The 26,620-nt window shown below is 40.7% G+C and overlaps 1 pseudogene; it reads right to left on the bottom strand.

Moving 5' to 3' along the window:
• Positions 1-2,935: 2,935 nt before the first annotated feature.
• Positions 2,936-4,146, bottom strand: LOC136144495 (large ribosomal subunit protein uL3-like; annotated as a pseudogene).
• Positions 4,147-26,620: the final 22,474 nt, after the last annotated feature.

The raw sequence follows: 26,620 nt of genomic DNA, 5'->3' as shown, positions 1-26,620 counted from the left end.
TTTAAATTTCTAAAAGATAATGCTGTTCAAGTGCTGCACTCAACATTTCAGCAAATTTGGAAAACTCAGCAGTGGTCATAGGACTGGAAAAGGTCACTTTCCATTCCAACCCCAAGGAAAGGCAACAACAAAGAATGGTCAAACTACTGTAAAATTGCATTACACATGCTAGCAATGTCATGTTTAAAATCCTTCAAGTGAGGCTTCAGTAGGACATGAATTGAGAACTTCCAGATGTACAAGGTGGGTTTAGAAAAGGCAGAGGAACCAGAGATCAAATTGCCAACATGTGTTGGATCATGGAGAAAGCAAGGGAGTTCCAGAAAAACAGCTACTTCAGCTTCATTGACTACACTAAAGCATTTCACTGTGTGGATCACAAAAAACTGTGGAAAATTCTTCAAAAGATGGGAATACCAGACCACCTTACTTGCCTCCTGAGAAACCTGTATGTGGGTCAAGAAGCAACAGTTAGACTGGACATGGAACAGCAGGCTTGTTACAAACTGGGAAAGGAGTACATCAAGGCTGTATATTGTCACCCTGCTTATTTAACTTATATGCAGAGTACATCACGCGAAATGTTGAGCTGGATGAAGCACGAGCTGGAATCAAGATTGCCGGGAGAAATATCAACAACCTCAGATATGCAGATGATAATACTTTAACAGCAGAAAGTGAAAAGGAACCTAAGAGGAGAGTGAAAAAGCTGGCTTGAAATTCAGCATCCAAAAAACGAAGATGATGGCATCCAGTCCTATCAATTCATGGCATCCAGTCCTATCAGTTCACAGCAAATAAGTGGGGGAAAAGTGGAAACAGTGACAGATTTTATTTTCTTGGGCTCCAAAATCATTGTGGACAGTGACTGCAGCCTTGAAATTGAGAGACACTTGCTCCTTGGAAGAAAAGTTATGACAAACCAAGACAATGTATTAAAAACAAGAGACATCACTTTTGCCAACAATGTTTCATACACTCAAAGCTGTGGTTTTTTCCATTAGTCGTGAACAGATGTGAGAATTGGACTATAACGAAAGCTGAGCTTGGAAGAACTGATGCTTTTGTATTGTGGTTCTGGAGAAGACTCTTAAGAGTCCCTTGGCCTGCAAGGAGATCAAACCAGTTAATCCTAAAAGAAATAAACCCTGAATACTCACTGGAGGGACTGATACTGAAGCTCTAATACTTTGGCCACCTGATGCAAAGAGCTGACCTATTAGAAAAGACTGTGTTGCAGAGAAAGATTAAAGGCAAAAAGAGAAGGGAGTGGCAGAGGATGAGATGGTTAGATAACATCATTGATTCATTGATATGAATCTGAGAAAACTCTGCGAGATAGGAAAGACAGGCGAGCCTGGCATGATGCAACCTATATGGTGGCAAAGAGTCCGACATGACTTAAGAGACTAAACAACAACTTCTTAAAGGAATAAAATGTACAAAATAGGATCAATTTATGATTAGGAGAAATAGACCAAAGAAGAATGAAAAACACAAGAATGATTAAAACACCTTCCATGTAGTCAACATGTATATTTTTCCTATAGCTTTGGTATGAGAAAGCATTATATAACTGTGTGTGTACTCATCTAAAGTGACAAGAGACTAGGAGACAAAAATCTCCTAAACATAAACAGCAGTGCAAAGAGCCAGGGAAAATCTATACTAGGTAGTTTAAATTGCTTTATTGAGGCTGACTTTGAGTGATTTGGTTCTTATTCCATGCTAGCAAAAATGCCTCTGTGGAATACTAAATTGTGAGAAGTTTAGGAAAGTAAAATTTTACTTAAAAAATTATGGAATGAAAAAAAACCTATGTGTTTTATTTCCTTTTCTTTCATTTAAACTCACACATCCACAGTCCACTCACCTTCACTCACCTTCACACACATAACCGACACAAAACATATATGGAATAAGTCTTTTCCAAATTTAATCACAAATAATACATTTTCTAATGAGGGTTTTCCAGGCATTGTTATAGGCTTGTAGGGAATGACATTTTAGTTTAAAATCCTCTAAACAGACCGTATGCCAACTGGTCTTATTAATCAAATGTTTGTCCGTAGAGAAGACTCAAGTCATCTTCATTAGCTTCTCATTAAAATGGTGAGCTGAATGAATTTTTCAAGATACATACTGGTTAAATGGCTTGTTTTCCATTTTGATGTTTCCCTTGGGTAAAAAAGTTGGGGGAAGTTGAATTAGATGTTGTGTTGAACTAAGCATGTAGGCATGGCACTCAGTAAGTCAGACTCACTAAATGGAACCATCAGCAAGGACTCAGAGGGAGGATATTACCTTATGGATTGGGTATGTCTGATATATATGTGTGTGTGTATGCCTGGATTGACAGTGAAAACAAATAAATATTCAAGAAAATAATTTTCTTCAAAATTGATCTGGGCATCAAGAAAACTCAATTCATTTTTAGTTAGATTTGTGACCTCCTGCTGACCCCATTAAATGCAGAAAAGTTTATTTGCCAACAGGATAAAATTAGGAGAAAATTCTTGTAAGTAGAAGTGCTTCTAAAATCTGACTTATCCTCCCTATGCCTAAAGTACAGTATTTCTGGATGATGAAAAATTATGGATTAAAATATAATGTTTTGAGGGTAACTATTCTAAAAGTCTCATTAAACTTGATAAGAAAAACATTGAGACCCCAATATAAAAATGAGCAAAGGATATGAACAAACAATACATACCAACAGAGATAATTAACAAGCAAACATATGGGAAGGTGTTTAACCTTACTAGTTATCAAAGAAATACAAGCTAAAATAGCACTGTGTTAATACCATACCATTTAAGTGTGTGAAGGAGATTATATCCTGATGATTTCTACCACACATTTAAAGGAGAATTGACATCAGTCCTTTGCAAACTCTTCTAAAAAATAGAAGAGGGAACACTTTCTTCTTTTGTTGTCACTGGAAACTAACTTTATTGAGATTCTGCCAGTTGTACAATCTACTCTGATACCAGGCCCCTTCTTCTTCCTTTGCAACTCAGTCCTTCGTAAGTGGTCCCATGAACCCTTTCTTCTCTTCCACAATCTGGAAGCAGCCATGGCCAAATTTGGAGGTGGTGTCAACAAACTTGAAGTTAATCTTCTCCAGGGTCTGCCATTCGGTCTGCAGCAGCAAAGACTTGCACTGCGTGTGTACTCTCTTCCTGGTTCCTACCGAACAGTCTTTGAGCATGACAAAGTCATTGGTCACTTTACCACAGTGGACAAAGCCACCCAAAGGGCTGATGCTTTTGGGTGTGACCAGTAGCGGCGTTGTTCTTGATCATTTTGCCATTCCCTATGAGGTAGCCCTGGCCAATCTTGTAGATCTTCTTGTTGATCTCTGTACAGTGCAGCCTTTCTGCCCAGCCCAAGCTGCAGAAAGGCCACCTGGGTAAGATGTCACACCGAAATACAGGCGGCCCAGTGGAGCTCTCGGTGGGTTTCACAGGGTGGCTTCTCGGTATGCCAGTGGCTGGATCCCTCTGTAGTGTTCGCCCCTGGTCGCCCCAGTGACAATAATCATCTCATCCTACCCAAATGTTTGGTTCACAAGGGCCTGCTGCTCTGGTTCCTTATGGGCCCAGTCCAACTTTTTGGCCACAGTCCCTTTGTTTACCTGGCTCTCCATTAGGTGAGACTTCTTCTGGCATAGAGGAAGCAGGCACATCTGGGTGTGGGCTGAAGTTCCTGTCCAGCTGCTTCTTGCTGTCTACATCCTGTCACTTCTTTTCGGTGAAGGTGTTTGTCTTATGTTTAATGCCAGTTCTAATAGAAACACCTTTTGCACTCATTGCTGATGTGCTCGGCAAAGATGGACTTAAAGGTCCGGAGGCCTCATAGTGTTTCCACGCAGCCCACAGTGCCCACAGGCATAAAGGGCATAGTCTCCACTACGGTCACAGGCTCCACAACTTCTTTCTTATGCAGTTTGGACCCTGGTCTATCAACCTTTCTCACAACATGGGTCTTGCCAGCCTTGTAGCCAAGGAAGGCCGAGAGCTACACAGCCTTGGAAGAGTCATCCTTGGGGAAGCCTATCACTTTCCCCTGGTGCTGGCTGCTGCACTTCTGAGGCAGGAAGCCCAGGAACCAATGCCTGGGAGTAGAGAACTTCCTGTGAGACATCCTGCCATCAGATGCTGCCTGTAGAGGTCCAAGAATCCTTTCTGACTCATTCTATGAAGGCAGTATGACCCTGATACCAAAACCAGACAAAGATATCACAAGAAAACTACAGACCGGTATCTCTTATAAATATAGATGGCAAAAATCTTCAACAAAATACTAGTAAACTAAATCCTGCAACATATAAAAATGTAATATATACCATGACCAAGTAGGATTTATTCCCTCAAAGCATGAGTAATTCAATACACAAAAATCATTCGATGTAATATACCACATTATAAGTGACTCGGTCATGTCTGACTCTTTGTGACCCCATGGACTATACAGTCCATGGAATTCTCCAGGCCAGAATATTGGGGTGGGTTTTCTTTCCCTTCTTCAGGGGATCTTCCCAACCCAGGGATTGAACCCAGGTCTCCCTCATTGCAGGCGGATTCTTTACCAGCTGAGCCAAAAGGGAAACCTGACCTTGAGGAATGCTTCTCATATACTTCAGAATTCAAGCACATCACTGGATCTTTAAACAAAAGTTAAAAAAAAATGGATATAACATATTTTTAAAATTAAAGCATAAAACATGCATATTTACATATAGTAAAGTACACAATTCACGTTTACACTAGGTGAGTACTTACATAAGTTAATTTTGCCACTACCCACAACAAGACACTACTTTTCTATTGTCACCAGCAGGCTCTTGATGCCCACTGATGGTTGATACCCCAGCCAAAGGCAACCACTATCTGACCTGTATAACCATAGACTTAGGTTTGCTGATTTTGAACTTGACAAATTTGGGATTGTTCAGCATGTTCTCTTTGTGTCTCGTTTTTCTTGCTAAGCATTACACTGGGCAATACCTCCATGATGTGCATGTGCATTCCATTTTAGTGCTGGGTAGTACAGGATTTCCAGAGAAGGCAACGGCATCCGACTCCAGTACTCTTGCTTGGAAAATCCCATGGACGGAGGAGCCTGGTAGGCTGCAGTCCATGGAATCGATAAGAGTCGGACACGACTGAGCGACTTCCCTTTCACTTTTCACTTTCATGCATTGGAGAAGGAAATGGCAACCCACTCCAGTGTTCTTGCCTGGAGAATCCCAGGGACGGGGGCGCCTGGTGGGCTGCCGTCTATGGGGTCGCACAGAGTCGGACATGACTGAAGTGACTTAGCAGCAGCAGCAGTACAGGATTTACAATTCCTATAATCTGCCTCCTGCAGAACATAGAAAGGCTAGCAAATTTCCTTTTATTTAAATTTCACTCTGATGTTGAACAAATGCAGGATTATATAAACTATCTTAAGAGGAGAAAGTTTAAAATAATAGTAATAAAATTATTTCCCTAAGAGCATTTGGTACTGATAGGAGGACAGACAGAGTCAGCGGGAGAACTGTTGCTTCTAAACAAATAAAATGGGCAGATGCTTGGGAAAAATCTGTACTGTTGTATGGCAATCCTGTGGAGAGGGTAGGTGAAGTAGAAGGACGGGGCAAGTGGCCAAACTGGCAGACAAGGGAAATTCACCAGCCTGGGAGGGTTTGCAAGGAGCACATAGTGCTCACGTGACCCTTTGGACTTGTGAGCGTGAGGTGCATGCAGTGTGATTCTGTCTCATTGTAAAGCCATCTTGCCTGTTTCAGGCAGATGAGGTTAGGTTCAAGTAGGAGTGATGAGGAAAAGCTTTCATTTTGGTCATAGCTGTCAGCAAGCGACTTTTTTCAAACACCAGGTTTCTAGACAACAGCAAACAAGCTTTGGTTGTAAAAGGAGAATCAGTTCCTAAGAGTTATAAACCACATTCCAGAACTTGCTCTGGGAGGACATCAGAGGTTATATTATGTTAAATAGTAATAGTAGTAATAATATTATTGTAAGTGTTCTTATTTAATGGGGAGGTTGGGGCACATGTTTTCTCTATTTATAGCTAGTGACCTTCTCCGTGGTTCTTCTCCTTCTTCTCCTTCCTAGAGGTTGGTGTACAGAATCTCTATTTCCTAGAAAGAAAAACTAATTATTAACTTGGGAATATTTACAGAAGTTGGCAGGTAAGCTTGTTGGCTGCTCGCCAATCCAGCTTTCTATTGACACAGAACATTTCTTTGTTTGTCATAACTAAACATATTAAAATGTATGGAACATATTTTGAGCAGTTAAATAGTTTCAGTTTCTCTATAATTAAGGTAAAACAAAATTCTATTCCAGGGTAAGTTGGCACTCACTAAGGTCTGTGTGACCTTGGGGAAATTAGTTCTTGGAGTCTGGGTTTCCTCAACTGTAAACTATGAGCTTAAATTGAGAACTCTAAAGTGCATTTTTAAATGCTAATATAATAAATCTCTAGTTCAAGTCATGTAGAAAATCTTAAAAAAAAATTCCCCTTAGATGTTAGACTTAGCTTTACATCAGTGTTGACTCCAGGAACCAACCATTTGATTTTGACTGACTTTGAATTATATTCTGCTTGAATCTGGGTGCTACATTTGGAGCTCACAGTGTACCCCATTGAAGCAGCAGGGAAGCACCAGGAGGCAAAAAAACAATTACTTCTTGAAAAAGAGTGATGAGACCCTGACAATAGAGTGGTCTTTTCAGTTTAGATAGAGAAAGTGCCAAATGCCAGATAACATTAGATTAATTTGAGATCCAGAGAACATTTAGGTCAGGCTAACAAATTTATCTTTATTTGTGCTCTTAGCAACCTGTGTACCAAGTGTTTATTACTCTTGGACAGGTGCCTTCTGTTTATCTGGGAAGAGCTCATTGAGACATGTGTGTCCATTACATAGGTGTGACCCTAAGTGATAGGGAGTTGCGTGTCAAGCACATGTTGTAAGAGACTGTGTTTTATGAGGAGGAAATGTTTATGATTAAGAACTTCTTAGATAAAATGTAGGTTTAGGCTAGGTTTAAATTGCTCTGAATTATAAGATGATTGCCAGGGAAAACACATCGTCATCCTCCATGGAATTGTGCTTATTTCAGGCAAAATCATTCCTGACACCCATTCCTCCTTTTACTCTCCAATATTCAGCTGTCAAGTGCTGATGCAAGGCATGGAAATTCCATTTTTCTTTTCTCCTGCAGAAAGCACAAAGATCCTCCCATGCAATCTTCTAGGCTATTGTCATACGGTATGATTTATATATTTCTTGTACGCTTCTTTCTTTTTAAAACTGGAAGTATATTCTTCTGTTTTATTGGACTATTTATTCTCTTGACATCCTTGGATGTGAGTTAATGGAACCATGATAAAAGGATAGGGAGGTAGAACAAACAAGCCTGATGGTATAGATTCAGGACTGCCTGACAGATTAGAGATGGCAAGGATAGGAACAAAAGATAAAAATCACCCGACTCATGTGTACTAGGATGGTCCAAATAAACCAGTGCTTGAAGGTTTTGCTACACTGTGACTCTGAAAAATAAATGCAGAAAAGACTGAATTATGGCTGTAGGGATTAAGGAGAGATGTTTGCTTTCCTTTAAAAATTTTAATTTTGATACATTTAATGTAAATGCTTAATCTAATAGCCTAGCACAATGCTTTGCACTAAATGAACTTTTAATAGATATTTGTTTAATAAAGTCAGGGAAAGGAGTTGATACGTGTGAGGTAAGGAGATGGAGTAGGCAGACACCTATTAGTTTGTCTGCCACCATCTGGCAGGTCCTGCTGGTTGTGACTGGTGTAGGGATGGAAACCCAAACTCAAACAATCCTAGGGCCTTCTCTCCACAGTGATTGGCCCAGAGAAGTGACTTAAACAAAATCCAAGCCAACTGGAAGGGCTCCCCAGTACTTTTTAAATTGTAAACATGGAAACTCATGATAAAGCTGGGAAAATGTAAGTGTGAAGACTGCTGGTTGCCTCTCTTCCAGCAGGTCATTTCAGTCACTCAGTCGTGTCTGACTCTTTGCGACCCCATGGACTGCAGCACTCTTCCATACTCAGGAGGAAGTAAGCCTGATGTGGAGAAGTTAACCCACAGACAGAGACAAGAAAGGGAGAAAAGCTCTGGCCACATTTGTCCCTGGTTCCAGCTGTTCCCACAGCCCAGTTTTATCCTGGCTTCTTGTGAGATTTCGTCACTTGAGCCAACCCTACTCCCTTCACTAAAGCTCAAAAAGTCCTCACTAATACAAGGGACACTTAAAGTAGAAGTAGAACTGGGCTGATTTGGGAGCAACTAGACTTTTCCCAGGTGGCATTAGGGGTAAAGTACCTACCTGCCATTGCAGGCGAGGTAAGAGACATGGGTTTGATCCTGGAGTCGGGAAGATTCCCTGCAGGGGTGCATGGCAGCCCACTCTAGTATTCTTGCCTGGAGAATCTCATGGACAGAGGAGACTGGAGGGCTGCAGTCCATGGGGTCGCAAAGAGTTGGACAGGGCTGAGCGCATATGCACAGACTCTAAGCACTGTGAGGATCACGTCTCTCATCTTTCATTCACAGTGCATAAAACAGTGCTTGGTGCAGGTGGTAATTGATAACTGTAGAGTCAATCCAAATATATTTGTTAAGTATCCAGGAAACATGCTAAGTTCTGGGAATAAAACAGTGAGCAAGACAGATGCAGCCCTTGCCCTTGAGAAGCTGTCAGTCAAGAAAGAGCACAGACAGAACTGGTAATGGTAATAAAAAGTGATGCTTTTTTGATAGGGGAGTATTTAATTAGGATCACTGGCTGACAAACAGATAGCCTAGCTAACCTAGGCTATCTAAGCAAAGAAAGGAATTATTAACTAACAGGCTGTTTCAGAGAATCCAAGGGAGAGAATGCAGCCTCCCCTTAGAGAGGACAGGGACGAGGACTGCAGAGACACTTTGCACCCAGAAGTGTTCCTCTGACTCTCCTCTCTGCTTCTCTTCATCTGTTCCCCAAGACGGTTCACCAGTCTGAGTGCTATTCTAAAGCACTGGTCACGGTTAAAAATCTGGTCACAGCTCCTAAGAACAAAGCTATTGAAGGAAAATAAATTGCCTAGGATTCCTCTGAGGAGGAATACCTAGTTTGAAGTAATCCTTGGATGAGTTGGTAGGCTGAGTGGGTGAGCCCTGAGGACATGCTCAAATTGCACAAGCTGAGTGCTGTGAAATCTGCGCATAAACCAAGAAGAGTGAGTGTGACTGAAGAGGGACAGAGCTAGAAAGGACAGGGAGGAGGGAAGAAACTACAAGACTCCTCTACCCTTCTCCTCATTAATGATAGATGACAGAAGTTGAAAGATATTTGATGAGCAGATATTTGTAATGATAATGGTGATAGAGAGCTGAGTTCTGTCTGGGTTGGAACAAATGAGACAGCCCATGGCAAAAAGGAAGACAGCCTTCTTGTATAAGTTAGAAACCCAGCTACCTGAATAGGCTCATTCTCTCACTGCTGCCAGAGAAGAAGCTCTGATCGGCTGGTCTTGGGACTGGCCTGTCTGACAGGTGAGTGGGATCATGTACAAAATGACAAGGGGGTAGACGGATAGTTAAGGGGATTCTTGTGAACTTGTCAGATGTTCTGAAAAGTCTTCAATACAGGGAAGAAATGGTTGTCCAGGAAATGTATAAGAGAAGTGTCTCATGATAAATATTCTTCAAATAAAACAATGAGTTAAACTAGATTTTCTTGTATGATTTGTCAAAAGCTGTGATATATATAGAAGGAAGACAAAACTATGAGACAGTTGAAGTCAAGAGTAAGAAAATGTCATGAGGTAGAAAGAGTAAGCAGAATCTGTGATTGTGAGCAAAGCAGAAGCTGAGACAGAGGCTCTAGAGACTTTTCTGACCTGGGGAGGGTCAATGGCGGCCTTGTGAGCCACTGAATCCTGTTCTCAGTGTCCTTGAGGTCCTATTCGGAACAGAGGGCTATTATTCCTAAGACCTGGTGGCTTAAATGCTGGACTTTTCCTAGTTTTTCTTACTTCCTTATTTTCTCCTATATTCTTAGAAGTCACTACCATGGTTGAGCTGTCCTGAACATATTTATGTTCCTGAGAATCTGAAAGAGCTTAATAACCAAATAAGCAAGGAAAGAGCGAAAAGAAGGAGGTAGGAAGGGGGCAGAAAGTGAGAGAGGAGGGAAAGAAGGAGAAACAAAGAGAAAAAGAGGTAAGAAGGATCCAGGCTAGCATGTGAATTTTTACAATTGACTTAAGAATTAGGTTCTAGCTTTAGACCATGGAATTTTTGCACCTTGTTTTATGTCCGTGGATATGTTCCAGTGTCTCCTAGTTTACAGTCTATGGGAACTTGAATAGAATTTGTATCCTATTGTTGTGTGAAAATTGTATAAATCTTAATTATGTTGAATTGGTTCACAGTAATTTTCAGGTCTACTATATCCTTCAACTTCTCTGTATATTCATTCTATTGATTTTTGAGAATCTGATATTGAAACTCCAACTAAAAATCTACTCAAAATTTATCTACATAAAAAATAACTGTAAGATAGAGTGGAACTATATGTAACCTTGTTTTGTATTTTCCAGGTTTCCTGTAAATGTGTTATCATATGCTGTGTTTGCTCAGTCGCTTCAGTCATGTCTGACTCTGTGACCCCATGGACTGTAGCCTGCCAGGCTCCTCTGTCCATGGGATTCTCCAGGTAAGAATACTGGAGTGGGTTGCCTTGCCCTCCTCCAGGGATCAAACTCGCATCTCCTGTGTCTTCTGCATTGCAGGTGGATTCTTTAATACTGAGCCACTGGAGAAGTTCAAAATATATCATACTTTCATAATTAAAAAAAAAAAATTTTTTTTTTTTAAGAGTTAAGTTCTCCCCTTCAACTGGGTTCCTTTCTCGGAGTTTCTGTTTGCCTCTTCATGCCCGCTTCTTTTTTTTTTTTTTTTAATTTATTTATTTTTTTTCAGTGGGTTTTGTCATACATTGATATGAATCTGCCATTAGTTACACGTATTCCCCATCCCGATCCCCCCTCCCACCTCCCTCTCCACCCGATTCCTCTGGGTCTTCCCAGTGCATCAGGCCCGAGCACTTGACTCATGCATCCCGCCTGTCCATGCCCGCTTCTTTATTCCCTATAATACTTTCTCTCTCAGGCTCTGTGTAAAAAACCTATCCTACCAGTCTTTCTCATTTCCCTTTCTATTTAGTTACAGATAGTGATGTGCAGATGCTAACCGGTTACTCAACACTTGACTTATGCAAATTCGACCTTATACAAATTATTACATAGGCTCATAATAAAATTTTACAGATGCAGACAATTTTGCATTATGAATGGAAACAAAAAGTATTCTAGTGCGTAGATGACTGCTAAGAAGCAAGGCCTAAAATAGCCCTTACGAGGAAAAGGACAATTGCTCCTGACCTTTGGCGTCTCTCCGTCCCTGCATTGATGAGTCACAGCTCCGCCGTCTCCTTTGGCTCCACTGTAGTAGATCTGTAGTGAAATGCTCAGGCCTGGGGTCCCACTGCCCGGGGAGTCACGCCCTTTTCTATCATTTGCTGGCTGAGTGACCTTGGGTAAATCATATAATATCTCTAAACCTCAATTACCTAACCTACACAGTAGAGATAATAAGGTTTCATTCCTTGGAGTTTCTATAAGAAATAAATCGGATAGTGTTAGCATAATGCCCAGCCTGTAGTGTATATCCTTGCCAAGAAACTGAGAGCCTGATACTACTCACCCTAATGATAAGAGTCTTCCTTTCCTGACGAACTAGTTAAGGCCTTTCCAACTTTTGAGTCATGAAAAAACAGGGGATCGACGGCACACACTGGAGAGCATCAGTAGTGGAAATGTGGTCTTCTGGGGCTTCAGATCAAAAACTATTCTTCTTTTCAATGTGAACTGGGTGGATCTGAATTCGTATGAAGTGAATTGCATGTTCTTCTTAAATGCCTTTCCAGGTGTTTGGCAGGGCTCTCAATTTCCTTTTTCCAGATTCCTTTCTTTCATTCCAGGCTCTCTTGAATAAATAGATGTGAGGGGAAAAGCACTTAAATTGAGTTTAGAGGAAGAGAAGGAGGTTTCAAGGTTTGTAACCTAAATAGTTTCCCTATTAAAAACAACTTCCTGCAGAAACTCAGGTCACATGCCTTTAAACTACAGTACAGTGGAATAAAACACTCCTTAGCTCTCATTGAATGGGGAATTTATCAGGCTGCCTTTTTAAAAATCTTCTTTTGTGGAACCAGTGAGAGTCTCGGGAACCATGTTCATATCCATAATAATGAAGCCTGATAAGGGTGCACGACTCAGATTCTGCCCATCAAAAAATGAACTATCCAAGCACCATGTGAAAAGCTTTGATAAGGCTCTGGGAAGACAGTTTATGCAGCCCATTTGTCATTGAATATGGTCTCATCCTTAGCACAACATTTTTAAACAGCTTGATTTTTTAAAAAATCAATAGTCCTTGAGTAAGAATGATATCAGGACAACAATCTTCAATTTAATATTGAGGGCTTTTTTCACATCTCTTTTAGCTTTAAACCAACTGGCTTGTATCAAAGTATAAATTCCAACAATGATGTTCCAATGCTTCCAGATTAATCCTTTCTTACTTTTGTCATGTAACATAGGTACAGACTCTTTTCTCTCTTACCAGTGGTTTCTGAACTTGACTTTTGAGCTGGGGAAGCTCTTTTATCAAATAAAATCTTACTCAGAAGTCAACAGCAGAGAGGAACAGCTTAGGAAGTGTCTCCTAATAGGAAGATCATCGGAAAACCACTGCCCTCTGCCAGGAATGCCTTGTCTGACTGGCAGACTTCATAGCCAGAATAGAGAAGCAATCAACATGTAATTTGCTCAAAGGATGAAAATTTGTTAAGTAGCACACAAATAGGAAATAATAATATATAATAGCTACATTCATGAAAAAGTTGCTTTACAGTATTCTGCTTTGCCACTAGGCATAAAAATGGCTGCAGGTTCAAGACAGTAGTTAAAGATCTAAATGTAAGACCAGAAACTATAAAACTCCTAGAGGAGAACATAGGCAAAACACTCTCTGACATAAATCACAGCAAGATCTTCTATGACCCACCTCCCAGAATATTGGAAATAAAAGCAAAAATAAACAAATGGGACCTAATGAAAATTAAAAGCTTTTGCACAACAAAGGAAACTATAAGTAAGGTGAAAAGACAGCCCTCAGATTGGGAGAAAATAATAACAAATGAGGAAACAGACAAAGGATTAATCTCAAAAATATACAAGCAACTCCTGAAGCTCAATTCCAGAAAAATAAATGACCCAATCAAAAAATGGGCCAAAGAACTAAACAGACATTTCTCCAAAGAAGACATACAGATGGCTAACAAACACATGAAAAGATGCTCAACATCACTCATCATCAGAGAAATGCAAATCAAAACCACAATGAGGTACCATTACACGCCAGTCAGGATGGCTGCTATCCAAAAGTCTACAAGCAATAAATGCTGGAGAGGGTGTGGAGAAAAGGGAACCCTCTTACACTGTTGGTGGGAATGCAAACTAGTACAGCCACTATGGAAAACAGTGTGGAGATTTCTTAAAAAACTGGAAATAGAACTGCCATATGACCCAGCAATACCACTTCTGGGCATACACACCACGGAAACCAGATCTGAAAGAGACACGTGCACCCCATTGTTCATCGCAGCACTGTTTATAATAGCCAGGACATGGAAGCAACCCAGATGCCCATCAGCAGACGAATGGATAAGGAAGCTGTGGTACATATACACCATGGAATATTATTCAGCCGTTAAAAAGAATTCATTTGAATCAGTTCTAATGAGATGGATGAAACTGGAGCCCATTATACAGAGTGAAGTAAGCCAGAAAGATAAAGAACATTACAGTATACTAACACATATATACGGAATTTAGATAGATGGTAGTGATAACCCTATATGCAAAACAGAAAAAGAGACACAGAAGTACAGAACAGACTTTTGAACTCTGGGGGAGAACGTGAGGGTGGGATGTTTTGAAAGAACAGCATGTATATTATCTATGGTGAAACAGACCACCAGCCCAGGTGGGATGCATGAGTCAAGTGCTCGGGCCTGGTGCACTGGGAGGACCCTGAGGAGTCGGGTGGAGAGGGAGGTGGGAGGGGTATCGGGATGGGGAATACGTGTAACTATATGGCTGATTCATGTCAATGTATGACAAAACCCACTGAAATGTTGTGAAGTGATTGGCCTCCAACTAATAAAATAATATTAAAAAAAAAAAAAAAAGACAGTAGTTCCAGTTCTGCATTCTCTGCTTTCTCCAAGGTGTGATGGGCTGGAGTTCTGGAGCAACCCATAATAAGCCGTTGGCTTTCTTGCCTCTCTCCAGAATGAGCATCCCCCCAATAATTAGAATTTGCACACATCCTAGGTCCAGGCCTTTCAATTCTGGTGACTGAACACTGGAAATGTGGGTTCAGACTATGGCCCATCCAGAGATGGTACAAAGACATTCTCCCAAACTGCTCTGACTTTGACATAAGACTGGGGAGAATGTAATGTTTTCTCCAACCCAAGCGTGATAAATTTTATTTTTTAAAAAGGATCCTAGAGGCATTATTTTATAATAACAACCCCTTGTATTATTTTTGAGAAGACTATCCATCCTTACAATAAGCCCCATTTTCTAACTCCAGAGTGATCCTTGTTTTTTGTAAACCTATAAAGGAAAAGCTTTTCAAGCTTCCCAACAAAAAGTTACCCAGCAGACTAGTGGAGTAGGGCAAATACAGTAGCATGATCTTACTTGTATAGCACAAAACTAGGTATATCAATGCATCAAGAATTTTTCAGAGGGTGAGACAGTCGTGAGTGTGCATTTTACTTTTGAGCCCTCGCATTGAAAATCTCCTTCTGCTCTGTCTCCCAGTTTCTCTACCATTGTTCCTTTGATGCAGGCCAGCACCATTCCTCTGAGCTGCTGCTAGTCTTATCAATAAGGAGGTTTATGCTTCACATCTGTCTCCTTATAACCGACTCCTTTTTCACTAAGGGTAGTAAGGAGTAGGTTGTCCTGGAGCTCTGTCACACAGGCTCATTATGACTTAAATTTTCAGAAGTTTTGCAAGCCACTCTTAAAAATTGAATTGTGTAAACTTAGAACTAAGCTAAATTTTTTAAACTAATAAATGCTCAAAGTTTGTCACTTCTTTGCTATTTTGCAACTACCTGTACATTTATGCATTGATTGTATGTTTACGGCAGAAATTTCACAGAAAGATATGCTGTTTTGTGACTTCTTCCCATTCTACATTCAGGAATATCAGGTGGGCAACTTGAAATCCATCATTGTAAGAGCATTTACACTATGGAAATTGTTCAATACAAAAAAGTTAGGGCTTTTTTATTTTCTGGAGAGCTAGTTGTTAAATGTTTACCATCACATTCTTGGCAAAGACAGTGTCAGTGGATGTCTATTTCTTTGTGGATGCCTGACCAAACACTGACTTAAGTTTCCATGACCGGTTTGTGGGACAGTTTCCCATCAACTAGCTATTTTTTAAATAATGCTGTGGACTCTGATAGTCACAAGTGGTTTCCCTTGTTCTCTATCACCAGTGAACACTGAAAATCAGTAGCAATGAAGAACTGAGTTAGGTTTCAACAAAAAATAAAAACAGTGTCAATCAACTGTGTGGGTAGCACCTTATATTGTTAGAAAAGCAGCAAAGATATAGAACTCAGAAATCTATTGCATAAATATATCAGACAGAGATAGAGAAGAAGCTGTCCCAAGAGGAAGGACATAAATTGTGTTATGTGAAAAGAAAGGAATGTATTAAAATGAGGAAATGTACTGCATGGGTCCACAATTTGGGGATAATGTGAACTTATTAGCTGGAGTCTGGGATATTTTTGCTGGGCAATAGTTTGTCATTGGTAGAAAGAAGACTTACTGAAATTAGAGGGGCTAGATCATAGAAGAATGACTTAGTGAGCATCCAATGGCTATTATCATATGTGCTCATGCTGAAGGCCAGGCCCACCTGTCGGGGGGAGGGGTGTGTCCCTTGTGGGTGCCTTTCTGTATAGTGGCCTTTTAGGGATGTCATTGAATGTGTCTGCTTTCCTGGAACCCAGGACCTTCACATCTCTGAATACAGGCAGTGTCCATCTCTGCCTAAGTCCCTAATGTACCTCTAGTTTCCAGTGCTTTTCTAGAATTAGCCTCTTTCCTTGATGATTAATCCTAACAACATCTTCGTTGGTAGATAAAGTGTGTCTGTTTCAGATAGGGCTGGGACTAGGGTGATTGTTTCTGGTGCAAAATTTAAAGGACAAAAACTTCATAATCAAGAAAAATACTCTAATGCAATGTTTCAAGATAGCAAAATTAATGTAAAAATCCACAATTTCCTGGTTAAATATTCCAAAAACTTGGATGAAATATTCACATTTTAAATAACGACAGCATCATAGTTTAGCAAGAAGAGTGAGAGAGTTCTTGTAAACCAGTCTCCCGATGGACTGCTTTCTTTCCATTGTCTCATTTCTTGTGATCATTTACCCAGTTATTTCCTCTCTCTCTTAGACCCTTAGATTCCTCTTAGGGAAGCCTTGGTCCCCAAAGGCTACAAGCTGCTTAAGCATCAGCAAGCTTTAAAACAAAAGACTTCCTCACCTCAATTGCCTTGACTTCCTTCCAGTTGTCACCTCTCTGATCTCTTTATACCAAAGTTTCTTGAAAAAAAAAAAAGACTCCACGTTCAGTATCTTTGTGTTCTCACTTCCCATTGGCATTTTCTCACTGGCCAATGTTGATTATTCCTGATGTGCTGTTTTTTTCTTTTTCTTTTTTTTCCATACTGCATGGCTTGTGGGATCTTGGTTCCCCAACCAGGGATTGAGCCCAGGTCCACAGCAGTGATACCCACGTCTTAACCACTGGACCAGAGAAATCCTCATCCCTGTCTTCTTGAGGAATCTCTTCTCCTTTGACTTCTATGATGCCATGTTTCTCCTGCTCTCCAACTTTCCTCCTCAGACTTTTTGCAGGCTTGTTTATTCCTGCCCTGTCTAAAACGTCACTAATTCCCATGAGCTGATGTTAGTCCTCTTCTCCTCTCTTTCCTTCTTTGGTGACCACGTACCTCCCCGCAGATCACTGTCACCAGTGATCACATGAATCTTTCATCCACTTCCAAGTCCTTCCTGAGCTACAGGTTCCTACATAAACCATCCCCCTTGGCCCTCCCCTAGGAAACTCAAACTCAACATATCCAAACTGCCATCATTTGCCACCGCCTCAGTCTGCTTTTCCCAAACTGTTCAGGTGGCCCTTGGAAGTCAACAAAGAGGACCCTTGAGTCTTCCCTTTGAACGGCCTAGGGCTCTGGAGCCCCGAGCGCCCTCGCAGATGCCACCTCCGCCATCGAAGGAGCTGCCGGCGGAGGCCCCAGGGCCCCCTTCCAGTGTCTGAGCACACGGCCCTGGACAGCTGTGCTCCCGGAGGCCGTCCTCCCGGAGGCCGTCCTCCCGCGCTCTGCTCAGGGCATCCGCCCCACTCTTCCTGTCTGCTCCCCTGCTGCTTTCTGCCCTCCCTCCCTCTGTGCAGAAATGTGAGCCTTCCTTTTATTCTAGGCCTTTCATCTCCCCACCTTCTTCCTTCAGTTCTCCGCTGATACAAAAACCTTCAGAAAGACCTTCCCCAGCCACTTGACATAAAATCAGCAGCCCACTCTCCGGCTGCCCCTCGTGCCCTCGTTTGCTTCATTTTTGTGCACATCGCTTATATGCATCTGACTTATATCAATATTTATTTGACCATTTGTTTATTGTCGTTTCCCATCAGTATATACACATTTCCTGAAAACGGACTCTCTTTTATAAACTCTGCGTAATCATTACCTAAAACAACGCCTGACATTTAGTAGATGCATAATAAACGCTTGTTAAATGAATGAACGATCATTCCCTGTCACATCCACACTAACATGTATCGTCTTTATTAGTTTCCTCTTTCACACTTTCAATACATGTTGCCTTGGCCCTCGGCAAGCCCTGCTCAGAGCTGGGGACCGCTGTCTGTGGCCTCAGCTCTCCCCGTCTCCAGCCTCTGCTTTCAGAATCGTTCCCCTCACTGATCTCCGTGTTTTCAGTCAAGTCTCCCTTCTACCTGTTCATCATGCTATGCAAGATTCTCTTTCCGACTTAGCTCAAATTGATAGCTTCTCTGTAAAGCTTTTTTCAACACCTTCAGGGGAACTCTTGGACATCCCCTGAGTGCCAGTGTGTCTTGTAGGAGTGGCTATCACGGCTCATATACCATGGCACTTCGCTATGCTTACTCACGCATCTATCACACTCTGTGTGAGTGCAGGCCCTCTGAGGGCAGATACTACCATTTATTTGCCCCTAAGTCTTATTTACCCTCACTACTAACACAGTGCCAGGGGTATTATGAAGGCTTGATAAATATTTGCTGAATAAGTGAGGTCATAGTACATTCAATGAGCTATTTACCCTTATGCTAGAGTTCAAAGCTCTTATTAAAAAATCACAGTGTTTGTCTAACTTTAAGAAATGGTGTGACCACATAGCTCTACATAATATGCAAAAGGCAGATAGGGTTATCTCCCTCTAACAGAAGGAACACTGGATTCATATCTGTATCCTAAGATCAGTTTGCACCCAAAACTGGCTTGATAGCATCAAGTCCAGTGTGCAGATTATTAAACTAGATGCTAAGGGATTATCAAAGAAAAGTGTAAACATTCTCTGCCTTCAAGGATTATGTTAAATCAAGGAGAAGACAACATGCATAGAAAATAGGGCTTCATCAGACTCTTTTTAACAACCATGAACGAGGACCACCCAATTATCAGGACAGAAAAAGACGTTTCCCAACCAGGCTGAAACTTCCTCCACGGGAAATCAGCGTCTTTGTTCAGATGACAGCTGCTTACCCAGGGAGCTGAACTCCAAGGAGAGGACAGGCGCCTCTTGCAAGCCTGCAGTGCTCTCTAACGGCCAGCTGTCCAGGGCAGGCAGCAGGATCGCGCGTTCTGAGGCTCCTGTCTCAGGATCACTTTTCCAGAACACACCTGGAGGGGAGAAGCAGCCGGGGCAGAATTCATGGGGAAATGGTGAATTCTCAAGATTATTTTAGGCTAACTATCACTGACAAGTCAATAAGTAGATCCTTCCATTTTGAAGGAGGTTGCTAAAAAAAAAAAGACTAAGATCATGTTTCTAAAACTAAATCAAAACTCCACAGTCATTTCACTTCAAAATTGTGACATTCTGGCTTTCTAGGAAATGACTGTGTAAAAAGAAAATGAGGCAGGAAAGTAAATTGCATATGTCCGCTCCTTCCTGAACCCCCCTCCCACCTCCCACTTTTCCTATCCCTCTAGGTAGGAAAGTAAATTAATTTATAGACAACTTTCATGTAGTTTGCACTGTTCTTTCAAACCCTTTCCCTTAATTAATCCTCACAAAAATATTGCAAGGTAAATTCATCTCGTCCTACCTTTATAGAAGAAGATACTGTGGGGAAAAAAGGTTCACATAAAGATATTAATGACTTATTTCTCTGAGTATGAATCATGGAATTTTATTTTATTTACAGGTTACATCCTATTAGGCTCATTATTAATATTGTTGCTTTCCCCAGCATCAGCCAGGGAAGCTCCCTCAAGTGAAAGTCTGTGTTTTTCAAATGTCCCTATCATTTCCTTACTCTCTGACACCACAATGCATTTCAGACTCCTCTGGCATTTTTCTTGCCTCAGTCCTGGAATCAGCCAAGAATATAGTCCTTTTATTGGATAATGATTTAAAACCAAGATTTGAGTGCCAGGTGGGCTCAATGCTGAAATGTCTCTGTTTCTAGGCTCCTGTAAGGAAAAAATGTAGGAAATATTAGTATAACGTATGTCTAACACATACATTCCACATATACTCTTTCCTCTCTCTCTGAATATATTAAAGACTGTGAATTCATACTGATACCTCTGATTCCAAATCCCCACCCTGTGGTTCATTCTAGCCTGCCTCATTCTTTCTCCAGCAGTGGGAAGCCAAACTCTCATGATCTGCAATATATTTGCTTACTTAATCCATTCTGGAACACACATAATAAAGTTGCTTAATTGTGAGTGAAAACCCACATATCACAGTGAAAAGCAAGTTTAGTAACGATATTGGGTACAGTTCTTTGTCTTTAGCCTTATAATATATAGTCCAAACACTCTTTTCCAAATTTGTTGCCTGGGGTGTTTTGAGTTTCCTGTACTTCCTGATTCATTTTAACTAGTTTACATTCTCTCAACCATGTATGAGAGTTCCTATTCCCCCATAGCCTGGCCAACAGAATATGTTGTCATACTTCTTAATATCACCAATTGCATAATGAGAACTTGTATCTCAGTGTTGGTTTAATTAGAATTTCTCTAATTATGTGTGAAACATTTAATTAATCGATATTTATAATATCAGATTTTATTGAAAATATTTTCATACACATGGACTATTTTTACACCTTTTTGGTCAGTTGTGTTTGTGTCTTTTCTCCATTTTGCCATGAAATTCCTAGTCCTTTACCCTTCAATTTTCAAAGAGGACATTTAAGCAGCTTTCTATGGATCTGTCATTTGAAATTCTATACAGATTCTGATGCTTGTATGATAAATTCTCATTTATCTTACATAGTTGTATTTAACTTCTATAACCAATTTTATTCCTTAGAAGGAATTTAGAGCACCACTTCACATCTTTTTTTTTTTTTCCCAATTCACATCTTTTTTGTAGTTATACTGTTAGCGTTTTACAAACACATTTTAATCATGGTGTGGGTAAATGACAGCAGCAGAATAAAAAGACAAATTCATGCAAAAACTCCTCCAGGCAACTCTTTCATGAAATATTTACTTTCAAGAGAACAAACAAATATTTTTAAGAAAAGAAGTATATCAACTTGTCCATCCTGTAATTCTGATACTCATTCTTACAAAAAGCAAGAGGTAGCTTTATCAGTAATTGCATTAAAAACAATAAGTAAAATAAGTGCAAAGAATGAAGGAATGGTGAAAAGTACTGAAATGGAGAGGTACCTAGAGATTAAGCAGCTTCACTAAGATCACATACAGTGTCACAGACTCAGCTATGCAAATTCTGGTTACCATTTAGAAGGTTTCATTTCATATTCTCATTAGTTCTTTGAGAGAACAAATAATTTATTAAACTTTGCAGATGGTACTAAATGAGGTGTTTTCAACAGAGGAAAGAATAGAAACATGGTACATATGGAACTAACAAGGTTAGAAATGTGCAGTAGACAATCATGACATGTGATTAATCTTGGGAAGATACCAACTATGGTTCACTGGGGGAAAACACTGCTATTTCAAGTTAAAAGAAATCCAAGAGGATAAAACTCTATAGGACTTGGGCATGATACATAGATCTGTTAATAACTAAGACAATAAAATAACTGATATTTAATTTGAAAAAGCTTGAGAAGCAAATGAATAATAATAATAATCAGCTGCATTAAGGAGCATTCACCATCCATACAATAGCTCACAGGTTGTTGTGTCTGGTCAGATTCAGTCATCAGGTTTTGTTGAGTCTGTGACATTTTTTAGAAATCTGCATTTGAACTCACAGACATCCTGCCACTCATTCCCTCTTGTTTTACATTTGGCAAATTTTATGAATTTGTGTGTGTTAATTCTCTTGTGTACTATAATATCCCTTTCCTCTTTTCAGTGCTGGGGTGGAATGTGCAACATTCTGGATCTGGCTGATGGCATCATCATGGTACCATTTGATTTGATCTTATATCCATCCTATTTTCTGAAAATTCTAAGATAGATCTGGAGTAATGATTGGCCAACTTCTGGAAATGGTCAGATAGTAAACATTTTAGGGTTTATGGGCTACAAAGCTCTGTTACAACTACTTAACCCTGCCATTGGAGCAAAAAGGCAGCCATAGACAATGTTTGAAAGAATGAGCATAGCTGTGTTTCAATACGGCTTGAATTTGCAAAAACCAACGACACAGTGTCAGCTGGCGTGGAAGGAGGGGCAAGTGTGAAAACCTGGAGATCAGTGAGAATGTGTCTTTGTTCTTCTCAAATTTCGGTCCGCCTTGAATCTTTGTGGAGCACCCCTCCAGGGCTGGAAATAGTCTCCTCAGTCACCCCTCACAGCATTAGCAGTAAGTCTGGCCAAGAGTCCCCGGTCCTTCAGGTGACAGGCCTCTGCCTTTCTCCTGTTTCACTGCTGTCAGAGGCTCAGTTCTCCCAAAAAATTGCTCTCCTCAGGACCCCACTACCTATGGAGGTAGTGTTTGTCTCTTCCCTACTTTTGATTTTCTTCAGAGACCTCTAACCTATATCTCTTTCTTGGGATTTAGACAGTGCTGTCCTAGGACCTAGCAAAGCTGGGAACATCTCTGATTCTGGTAACTCCTGAGGTCCATGCTGCTTTAGAGGCCCCATCACTGGGGTAACATGTGCAGAAATGAAAAAGAATCTGCCTGGTAAAGACCTGGATGCGGAAACAGTCTGTAAACAGAAGGGCACGGCCGGGGTGCCTCGCCACCTCCTCCTCCCCGCGTCCCTCTTTGCATCCCCTGCAGCCTCTGCCCCATCTCCACCTCTCCACCCTTTCTCAGAGCAACGCTAAAGCTGACTGCATCTGCTCCTCCCTGGGTGCCAGTGCTAGAGCTGCGGGAATTTACTCTTTGTTCCAAGGTTCTCCCTTAGCCGAAGAGATAACTCGATAACAAAGTTTCCCAACAAGCTGTTTCCCACACACCTTTCTAAACACAGCACCAGCCTTAGCTTCTGCAGACGGCTCTTTCTGGAATGGCTTTCCATGCCTTCTCTTCCTGGAGAGCTCCAGCTCAGCTGATCCTTCCTTTGTCACTGTGTCCCAGCCCCTCTCTCCCGGAACCTCAGCAGGATGAGTTCAGCCTCCCACTGCTCCTGCAGCTCCTGGCGAGGTGATGACGGCATTTCCCACTCGAGGCTGTCATCAGATGTTTGCCTCTCTATGTCTTTGATGAGACCTTGACTGTCTGAGGTCTGGCATGCTGTGTCTTACTCCCTTTTCTACTTCCAGGGCCTTGCAGTATCTGCTGAGTAATGTTTAAATGATTTCATGAACTATACTACTTTGTCTCACATGAATATTTAGCACAGATAACAGAAAGGTACAATTCTCAAGAGATTTCACACATTCTGCTAATGCAAAGCGGGAAACTAAAGCCCAATAGTTAAGTGAGAAGTTTCTGCTTTTCAGCTGCGTCCCCACCTGAAATGAAGAGGGGCTATGAATGAAATGCACAGCTGAGGAAGTTCCACTCTTTATCAGTCTACCTTTGGCCTGGACCCTAGGGTTTTATATTTGCAAGGAAGGATCGGCATCTGGGATATCGCTTCCTCTTCTAGGGGGCAAACATCACTACTAATTTCCATCTTATTGGACTGTAACTCAACCATGGCGGTGGTTTAGTCGCTAAGTCGTGTCTGACTCATGCAACTCCACCAGGCCCCTCTGTCCATGGGATTTTCCAGGCAAGAATACTGGAGTGGGTTGCATTTCCTTCTCCAGGGGATCTTCCTCACCCAGGAATTGAATACACATTTCCTGCATTGCAGGTGGATTCTTTACCAACTGAGCAACCAAGGAAGCCCATCTCAACCCTGCAGCTAGCTATGAATGTAACCTTTCAGTTACCAAAACTCTGCTCAGCTAGGATTCCTCAGGATCCTCAGATTAAAAAACAGCATGTCTCAGGAGAGAAAATTTAAGAAATAATAAAAATAAAACAAAGAAAATATGACACCTAGCTATGTTGGTGTCTTTCTAAACTACTAACACCATAATCAGGCTTTCTGCTTCTGTTTCATTATGTGACAACCAGAGAATGTAAACACTGTCAGTGGCAGAGAAAATAGCGTGTAGAAATAAATAAGGAAAACTAAAGATGAAACTGGGAATATGTGCAGAGCTTATTCTTTGGTATTCTGTGGTCATGACAGCTTTTGCTCTTATGAAAGTACTCTGTGTGGTGTTCTTTTTCTCTGTAATGATTTCTGAAACTGTGTGACTTGTGGAATTTGCCTTTGAAAAAATGCAGTAGTGTTTAATCGTTCCGGGTGTGAGTAACCACATTCTGTTCGAGTGTGCTTCCAGCCCTCGCTTTGCTCCTTATCAGCGACAGTACTCCAAACACTTGTCTCAATTTTAAGATCAAAGCTGATGAAAAACAGACCTCTAAAGGGTTGAATTGCCTTCTGCATTTTTGTGCATCAGAAGAAAATACCTATACCACTTGAAAGGGCTGAATTTTTTTAGTACCTCATCTTCACACTGTGAATTCTGCTTTGCTTATTTCTTACTCTGTCAATGTCATCTGCTTCATGAAATGTATCTTTTAATTAATTATTCTTGTCTCAAATCGTCTTCTGTGGCTCACTATCAGGGCAAGAATTCATATTAATAAAATAAGATCTGTCACTAAAGGAAAATATCTTGGCTTATTTCAGGGTGCAATTAACCTCGTTTAAACATCACCTTAGTTGATTTTTTTTCAGAAAAATCTTTTTGTTGTTTATATATATTTTTGTAGTTGCTCATAGCATGGCTTTTCTACAAAGGAGCAGTTCAGAAACATGGAAACACTAAATTATAGAAGAGCTGAGAAGTCTGAGAAAGCATTTGAAGAGAATCCTAAAGCTAGAAGCCAAATCAACAACAAAAAAACAGCAACAACTCTATTTACATTCTGTTCTATGGGGAATCTTCAAAGAGCATCTCCCAAAGATGCATTATAAAATATCAGTAGTTTAGATTCTACAATGGTCTCTCTGTGTTTTTCTTAAAAGAATGGAAACAACTATAAATAATAGGGAAAGGGTGTATAATGCAAGTGAAGGTAAAAGTTAAAACAAATTGAAACAAAATGATAAAATAACTAGGTAACAAATTTCCCAAAGACAACATTAGAAACACCTATAGAATCATTTTCAAAGGTAAAATACTTACCAAAGCAAACTTTCCTATGCTTCGGAAAATCAGAATTTACTATGTTTTGGAGAATCTGAAGATTTACACAGATTCCCACGCTGTTTTCAATATACTCCTTCAGGAGTGAATATGCAGTCCTTCTTAAGAATGAGGATGAAGGTCACCATTCTTTTAGTCTAGATACCAGGAACACTATGATAATGTCATATGATTGGTCATTAAGACTGACTACAGGGTAAAGAAATACCATCGGACTAGAAATAAAAAACTGTAGTATCTTGTCCCAAATGCACCATTAACTGGTTTTGTGACCTTGGGAAAATCAATGATTTTGATGTTCCTTAAATATCTGAATACTATGCACAATGTTGGAAATATTTTGGTAATAGAAGAGAATCCTTGATTTCCAGGTTCTTTCCCCATAATAAAGAGAGACTGACTGTAAAAATAATCAGAGTATAGAACTATAGATGCAATAATAGGAAGTTAATGGGATGGGAACTGGGGCAAGAGGAGACATTTCAGGAACTTGAAGCCTTTGGTCTTGCTGTATTTGACGGGTGGGGTAAAGATTAATCTGGAGTTGTCAATAGGAAACAAATTGTGGAGTGGTTTTAAGTAAAATAAGGGTTGGAATTTTATCATGTTATGAAGTGAATTTCAAATTTTGGTATGCAACAGAATTACATGGGGAACTTGTTAAACACACTCATCTGCCTTTATGATGGTGTCAGAATCTCCAGTGGTAGGACCAGGAAACTGATTTTGACAAGCCCCTCAGGTTCATCTAACATTCACAAAGTCTGAGAATAACTGGTATGGTCAGTGGGCATTTACCAAAGGCCCTGAAGTAAGGGAATGACACCAGACTTGTATTTTAGAAAGATCACTCTATCATGTGTGTAGAGAATGGACTAAAGGAGTGTGAACCTGGAGACAGGGAGACTGATTGAAAGATTATCTTTCCTGTGATCCATGACCCAGTGTCCTTTCTTGGGTATGTGTCTGAGAATGCCTCCAACATTTGTACCTTGGGAGACAAGCACGAGAATGCTCACGTGATGAGTCTGGGAGCAAAAAGTAGGAACACTCCAGCTATCCTCTAACAAGAGAATGGTTAAACTGTGGCATCTTTCAAGAAAACAGAATATTCTACAACAGTAAAAATGAGTGTTGATTCAGTTCAGTTCAGTTCAGTCACTCAGTCGTGTCTGACTCTTTGCGACCCCATGGACCACAGCACGCCAGGCCTCCCTGTCCATCACCAACTTCCAGAGTTTACCCAAACTCATGTCTATTGAGTCGGTGACACCATCCAACCATCTCATCCTCTGTCTTCCCCTTCTCCTCCCGCCTTCAATCTTTTCCAGCATCAGAGTCTTGTCAAATGAGTCAGCTCTTTGCATCAAGTGGCCAAAGTATTGGAGTTTCAGCTTCAGCATCAGTCCTTCCAATGAACACCCAGGACTGATTTCCTTTAGGATGGACTGGTTGGATCTCCTTGCAGTC

Source organism: Muntiacus reevesi, chromosome 11, assembly GCF_963930625.1.
Source record: "Muntiacus reevesi chromosome 11, mMunRee1.1, whole genome shotgun sequence".
Lineage (NCBI taxonomy): Eukaryota > Metazoa > Chordata > Mammalia > Artiodactyla > Cervidae > Muntiacus > Muntiacus reevesi.
The sequence above is the reverse complement of the archived record's forward strand: the minus strand, read 5'-3'. Positions and strand labels throughout refer to the sequence as shown.